Genomic DNA, 7,770 nt, shown 5'->3' on the forward strand with positions numbered 1-7,770 from the left:
TAGCCTCAATCCTTGTAAACAACACAACTTTAGCAAAGGTTTAATCCCATTAGCAAAGATAACAAATTCTGAAAGCAGGAAACAAATTACAGAATAAACGTTTTTTATCTCAGTCAAACTATAATTCTCACAGCTCTGCTGAGAGAAATTACCTCCCTCAAAATAAGTTTTGAAGACCCCTGAGCTCTGTAGAGATGAACCGGATCATGCAGGGAATACAATGAGTTGCTGACTGAAATATTTGATGCATAGAAAAAGCGCCAAAAAACGGCCCCTCCCCCTCACACACAGCAGTGAGGGAGAACAGAAACTGTCAGAAAAACAGATTAAGCAACTGCCAAGTGGAAAAATAGTGCCCAAACATTTATTCACACAGTACCTCAGCAAATGAAAACGATTTTACATTCCAGCAAAAACGTTAAACATAATCTCTAGTTATTAAACAGCTTTATGTATTTCTTACAGTGTAATTCTAGTGAAGTACCATTCCCCAGAATACTGAAGTGTAAAGTATACATACATGACATTATATCGGTATGGCAGGATTTTCTCATCAATTCCATTGTCAGAAAATAAAAACTGCTACATACCTCTATGCAGATTCATCTGCCCGCTGTCCCCTGATCTGAAGTTTACCTCACTCCTCAGATGGCCGAGAACAGCAATATGATCTTAACTACTCCGGCTAAAATCATAGCAAAACTCTGGTAGATTCTTCTTCAAACTCTGCCAGAGAGGTAATAACACACTCCGGTGCTATTTTAAAATAACAAACTTTTGATTGAAGATATAAAACTAAGTATAATCACCATAGTCCTCTCACACATCCTATCTAGTCGTTGGGTGCAAGAGAATGACTGGGAGTGACGTAGAGGGGAGGAGCTATATGCAGCTCTGCTGGGTGAATCCTCTTGCACTTCCTGTTGGGGAGGAGTAATATCCCAGAAGTAATGATGACCCGTGGACTGATCACACTTAACAGAAGAAATGAGATAAGGAGAATCACACTGTAGCGCTGAAAGCTCAGAAACTCTTCGAGCCAAAGAAATAGCAACCAAAAATAGAACTTTCCAAGATAATAATTTTATATCTATGGAATGCAAAGGTTCAAACGGAACCCCTTGAAGAACTCGAAGAACTAAATTCAAACTCCAGGGAGGAGTAATTGGTCTAAATACAGACTTAATTCTGGTTAGAGCCTGACAAAAAGACTAAACATCTGGCACATCTGTCAAACGTTTATGAAACAAAATTGACAACGCAGAAATTTGTCCCTTTAAGGAACTAGCTGATAAACCTTTCTCCAATCCTTCTTGGAGAAAAGACAGAATCCTAGGAATCCTAACTTTACTCCAGGAGTAGCCCTTGGATTCACACCAATAAAGATATTTACGCCATATCTTATGATAGATTTTTCTATTGACAGGCTTTCTAGCCTGTATCAAAGTACTGATAACAGAATCAGAGAATCCTCGCTTCGATAAAATCAAGCGTTCAATCTCCACACAGTCAGCTGCAGAGAAGTTAGATTTGGATGTTGGAAAGGACCTCGAATGAGAAGGTCCTGTCTCAAAGTAAGTTTCCACGGTGGTAGCGGACATGTCCACTAGATCCGCATACCAAGTCCTGTGTGGCCACGCAGGCGCTATCAGGATCACTGAAGCTCTCTCCTGCTTGATTCGAGCGATCACGCGTGGAAGGAGAGGAAACGATGGAAACACATAAGCTAGGCTGAACGATAAAAGGGACTGCCAAGGCATCTATCAGTTCGGCCTGGGGATCCCTCGACCTGGATCCGTATCTTGGAAGCTTGGCATTTTGAAAAGTCTGTCAGCTTAGAAAATCCGCTTCCCAGTTCTCTACTCCTGGGATGTGGATTGCTGACAGGTGACAGATTATCTTGGATACCTCTCTCATCGCTAAGAAACTCCTTGTTCCCCCCTGATGATTGATATAGGCCACAGTCGTGATGTTGTCCGACTGGAATCTGATGAATTTGGCCAAAGCCAACTGAGGCCATGCCTGAAGCGCATTGAATATTGCTCTCAGTTCCAGAATATTGATTGGAAGCAGAGACTCCACCTGAGTCCAAACACCCTGAGCCTTCAGGGAATTCCAGACTGCTGACACAGAAGGCTGGCGTCCGTTGTCACTATCACCCACGAGGGTCTGCGGAAGCAAGTCCCCTGGGACAGATGATCCAGATTTATCGGAGGAGATAAATTCGCATAATCCACATTCCACTGTCCGAGCATGCACAGCTGCAGCGGTCTGAGATGAAAGCGAGCAAATGGAATGATGTCCATTGCCGCTACCATTAATCCAATTACCTCCATACACTGAGCCACTGATGGCCGAGGAAAGGACTGAAGTGCTCGGCAAGTATTTAGAATCTGATTTTCTGACCTCCGTCAGAAATATTTTCATGGCTACAGAGTCTATCAGAGTTCCCAAGAAAGGAACCCTTGTCTGTGGGACAAGTGAACTTTTCTCTATGTTCACCTTCCAACCGTGATTTCTCAGAAAAGACAGCACTGTGTCGGTGTGAGATTTTGTCAGATGATATGTTGACGCCTGGATCAGGATATCGTCCAGATAAGGTGCCACTGCTATGCCTCGCGGTCTGAGAACCGCCAAAAGAGACCCTAGAACCTTTGTGAAGATTCTGGGTGCTGTGGCCAACCCAAGGGAAGAGCTACGAACTGATAATGTTTGTCCAGAAAGGCAAACCTTAGAAACTGATAATGATCCTTGTGGATAGGAATATAAAAGGTAAGCATCCTTCAAGTCCACGGTAGTCATACATTGACCCTCCTGGATCATTGGTAAAATTGTTCGTATAGTCTCCATCTTGAATGATGGAACTCTGAGAAACTTGTTTAGACACGAGGTCTAAGATGGGTCTGAAAGTTCCCTCTTTTTTGGGAACCACAAATAGATTTGAGTAAAACCCCTGTCCCTGTTCCAATTTTGGAACTGGACAAATTACTCCCATGGTAAAAAGGTCTTTTACACAGCGTAAGAACACCTCTCTTTATATCTGGTTTGCAGATAATTTTGAAAGATGAAATCTCCCTCTTGGGAGAAAGTCCTTGAATTCCAATTGATAACCGTGGGTCACTATTTCTAGTGCCCAGGGGTCCTGAACATCTCTTGCCCAAGCCTGGGCAAAGAAAGAGAGTCTGCCCCCTACTAGATCTGGTCCCGGATCGGGGGCCACCCCTTCATGCTGTCTTCTTAGTAGCAGCGGGCTTTTTGGATTGTTTACCTTTATTCCAGTTCTGATTGGGTCTCCAGACTGACTTAGATTGGGTAAAATTCCCTTCCTGCTTTGTAGAAGAAGAGGGTCCTCCTTTAAAGTTCCGAAAGGAACGAAAATTATTTTGTTTACCCCTTCCTAATATAACACAGGCAAAGAGAATGACTGGGGGTGGAGGGGACGGGAGGAGCTATATATACAGCTCTGCTGTGGTGCTCTTTGCCACTTCCTGTTAGCAGGAGGATAATATCCCACAATTAAGGATGAAATCCGTGGACTGGTATCTTGTAGAAGAAAGTACTTTTGAAAGGTTGACATATGTTTGGGTTCCCCTTCAACACACATTCTCCCCAACCAAGAGCACCACTTCATATCTGGTGTACAAATGTTCCCATCAGTCAGCTGTACTTATGGATTTTGAAAGTACTGTACTCTATATGGTGTTGGTGGAACCATAAGCTGTGGTACTCAGTCTCATACCATTAGATCTGGTTAAATGCGGATTTAGGCTTGTTTGTATGTATTTCAAAATTAAGTCAGCTGTAGTGTAAACGGACAATGTTAAGTTAACCTGTCTCATTTCAAACACCGAGCAATCTTAGTCCGAGAGTATAACATCTTAGCCAAAATGCCTCCTGGCATCTAGAAAGTACTTGCATAAAGGGGCATTCAAATGGAATGTAATCAAAATATATATATAAAATAGAATAATCATATCTGCCAAAAGGGCACCTATCATTTGTGTATTGAGGAGGAAACATTTCTGCATGGTTTTAAATATAGAATTTCTACAGCATTGTCAAATAATCATAAATACACTGCTGCATATTGCTAAAACAATGTGTTTTATGGACCCCTGGCCCCACCACACAACTACCACACTGAAAATACAATCTGAAATTGCACAAATAAATAAAAACCATTTACCAAGTCCTTCCTACTCTTCAAATGAAAGTGATCTGCCGTCTCACTCAGGCACAAACTGTAAAAACTGAAGTGCCAAGTCTGTCTCACACTGTGCATAGTGGTTTAGTGCACACTCAGAAATCCTCTCAAATGCTTATGTTTTACTCCTTGTAATGACATTTCCCACACTCAATAACACTCTGCTGTAGCGCCCTCTGGTGGCTGCCAAAATGTAAAAAAAAGGAAATTTATGCTTACCTGATAAATTTATTTCTTTTACGATATGACGAGTCCACGGATTTCATCCTTAATTGTGGGATTTAACCTCCTGCTAGCAGGAAGTGGCAAAGAGCACCACAGCAGAGCTGTATATATAGCTCCTCCCTTCCCCTCCCCCTCCAGTCATTTGACCGAAGTTAGGAAGAGAAAGAAAAAGCCAATGGTGCAGAGGTGACTCAAGTTTAATAAAAAATAAATACCTGTCTTAGAAATGACAGGGTGGGCCGTGGACTTGTCATATCGTAAAATAAATAAATTTATCAGGTAAGCATAAATTTCCTTATCTTTTACAAGATATGACGAGTCCACGGATTTCATCCTTACTTGTGGGATACAATACCAAAGCTATAGGACACGGATGAAAGGGAGGGACAAGACAGGAACCTAAAACGGAAGGCACCACTGCTTGAAGAACTTTTCTCCCAAAAACAGCCTCAGAAGAAGCAAAAGTATCAAATTTGGAAAATTTGGAAAACGTGTGAAGAGACGACCAAGTTGCAGCCTTGCAAATCTGTTCAACAGAAGCATCGTTTTTAAATGCCCATGAGGAAGCCACAGCCCTAGTGGAATGAGCCGTAATTCTTTCAGGAGGCTGCTGTCCAGCAGTCTCATATGCCAGACGGATGATACTCTTCAGCCAAGAAGAAAGGCTTTCTGGCCCCTACGCTTTCCAGAAAAAACAACAAATAATGAAGATGATTGACGGAATTCTTTTAGTAGCCTGCAAGTAAAACGTCAGGGCACGGACCACGTCCAAGTTATGCAACAGACGCTCCTTCTTAGAAGAAGGATTAGGACATAATGAAGGAACAACAATTTCCTGTTTAATATTCTTATTAGAAAAAACCTTAGGAAGGAAACCAGGTTTGGTACGTAAAACCACCTTATCAGAATGGAAAATAAAATAAGGCGAGTCACATTGTAACGCTGAAAGCTCAGAAAATCTACGAGCAGAAGAAATAGCAACCAAAAACAAAAAACTTTCCAAGATAATAACTTAATATCTATGGAAGGCATGGGTTCAAACAGAACCCCTTGAAGAACATTAAGAACTAAACTCAAACTCCGAGGAGCCATCGGTCTAAACACAGGCCTGATTCTAGCCAGGGCCTGACAAAAAAACTGAATATCTGGAACATCTGCCAGATGCTTGTGTAGCAAAATAGACAAAGCAGAAAACTGTCCCTTTAAGGAACTTGCTGACAACCCTTTCTCCAATCCTTCTTGGAGAAAAGATAAAATCTTATGATTCTGAACCTTACTCCAGGAGTAACCCTTGGATTCACACCAATAAGATATTTATGGTAAATTTTTCTAGTAACAGGCTTACTTGCCTGAAACAAGATATCAATGATAGCATCAGAAAACCCTCGCTTAGAAAATAAGCGTTTAATCTCCAAGCAGTCAGCTGTAGAGAAAACAAATTTGGAAAAAGAAAGGACACTGACTTAGAAGGTTCTGCCTCAATGGAAGCCTCGACGGTGATAGAGAGGACATGTCCACCAGATCGACATACCAAGTCCTCCGAGGCCACGTAGGAGCGACGGGAATCACTGAAACCCTCTCCTGCTTGATCCGAGCGAACACTCAGGACAGGAGAGTAAACAGTGGAAACACCTAAGCCAGGTTGAACGACCAAGGCACTGCCTAGGCATCTATCAGTTCGGCCTGAGGATCCCTGGATCTGGATCCGTATCTCGGGAGCTTGGCATTCTGACGAGACGCCATAAAATCTAGCTCCGGTCTGCCCCACCTGAGTATCAGGGTGGCAAAAACCTCCGGATGGAGATCCCATTCCCCCGGATGAAGAGTCTGTCTGCTTAGAAAATCTGCCTCCCAGTTGTCCACTCCTGGGCTGTAGATTGCTGACAGATAACAAAAGTGAGCCTCCGCCCACTGAATTATCCTGGATACTTCTGCCATCGCTAAGGAACTCCTTGTTCCTCCCTGATGGTTGATGTAAGCCAACGTCGAGATGTTATCCGACTGAAAATGGATGAACTTGGCCGAAGCCAACTGAGGCCAAGCCTGAATCACATTAAATAATGCTCTCAACTCCAGACTATTAAGTGGAAGTAGAAAATCTGACCGAGTCCACACACCCTGAGTCTGCATGTGGGCCAAAATAAAATGTGGGACGCCACAGGAGAAAGTGGTTAGAATGACCATAGTCAAGCCAAAAGTACAGTCTTGTAATAATAAACTGTCACTTTAATGAAATAAACAGTTGTCACACAAACTGTCTCTTTAAATACAAAGGTAACTTGTTCTTGTGTACTTAGGTAGCACTATATTGTTGTCAGTCGCACATTAAACAACCATACTGTACTCTGCAATTTTATGCTAGATGTGTACTAGTTCCAATTCAAGGAAAGGGAACTAACACTGAACAGAAGAGACCTAGTATCTTTTAAACAGTCTCTTTTAGCATATAAATTAATATTTGCGTGTGCACCTTTGGGCTAGCATGCAACCCCCAGTTCAGGAAATGAGATCTGTAATAGACTGAAAACCCCCTCTTAGCTTGTTTAACCCCTTAATGACCGAGGATGTACGCCATACGTCCTCAGAAAAAATACAGTTAATGCCTGAGGACGTATGGCGTACGTCCTCGGTTTGGAAAGCAGCTGGAAGCGATCCTGATCGCTTTCAGCTGCTTTCCGGTTATTGCAGGATGCCTCGATATCGAGGCATCCTGCAATAACAATTTGTACCCCTACGGTGCAGAGAGAGCCACTCTGTGGCCCTCTCTACACCGGACATCAATGGCCGCATTCGTTGGTGGGTGGGAGCTGCAGTGGGAGGAGGGTGGGCGGCCATCGATGGATTCTGAGACACAGAGGGGGGCGGGATCGGGGGGCAGGACAGTCGGGGGCGGCGGGCACGTGCACGGGGAGGGAGCGGGTGGGAACCGCTACACTACAGAAATGATCAAGTATAAGTGGGAGGAAGGGGGGGGGGGGGAAGAAATGCCCCAAAAAAGTAATCTAAGGGTTCTGGGAGGGGGTGGGGGTTGGTCTTGGGCTACATTACAGAAAAAAATAAAATACAAAATAAAAAAGAGAGACTATATATTGTAAACTGGGTACTGGCAGACAGCTGCCAGTACCCAAGATGGCTGCCAAGAAGGTAGAGGGGGAGGTTAGAGAGCTGTTTGGGGGGGGGGGCAGGGAGGTTGGGGGCTAAGGGGGGATCCTACACAGCAGCATATGTAAATATGCAAAGGGGAAAAAAAAGAAAAAAAGGTTGCCTTTTATTTTAGTACTGGCAGACTTTCTGCCAGTACTTAAGATGGTGGGGACAATTGTGGGGTGGGGGAGGTAAGA

This window comes from Bombina bombina, chromosome 7 (genome assembly GCF_027579735.1).
Source record: "Bombina bombina isolate aBomBom1 chromosome 7, aBomBom1.pri, whole genome shotgun sequence".
Classification (NCBI taxonomy): domain Eukaryota; kingdom Metazoa; phylum Chordata; class Amphibia; order Anura; family Bombinatoridae; genus Bombina; species Bombina bombina.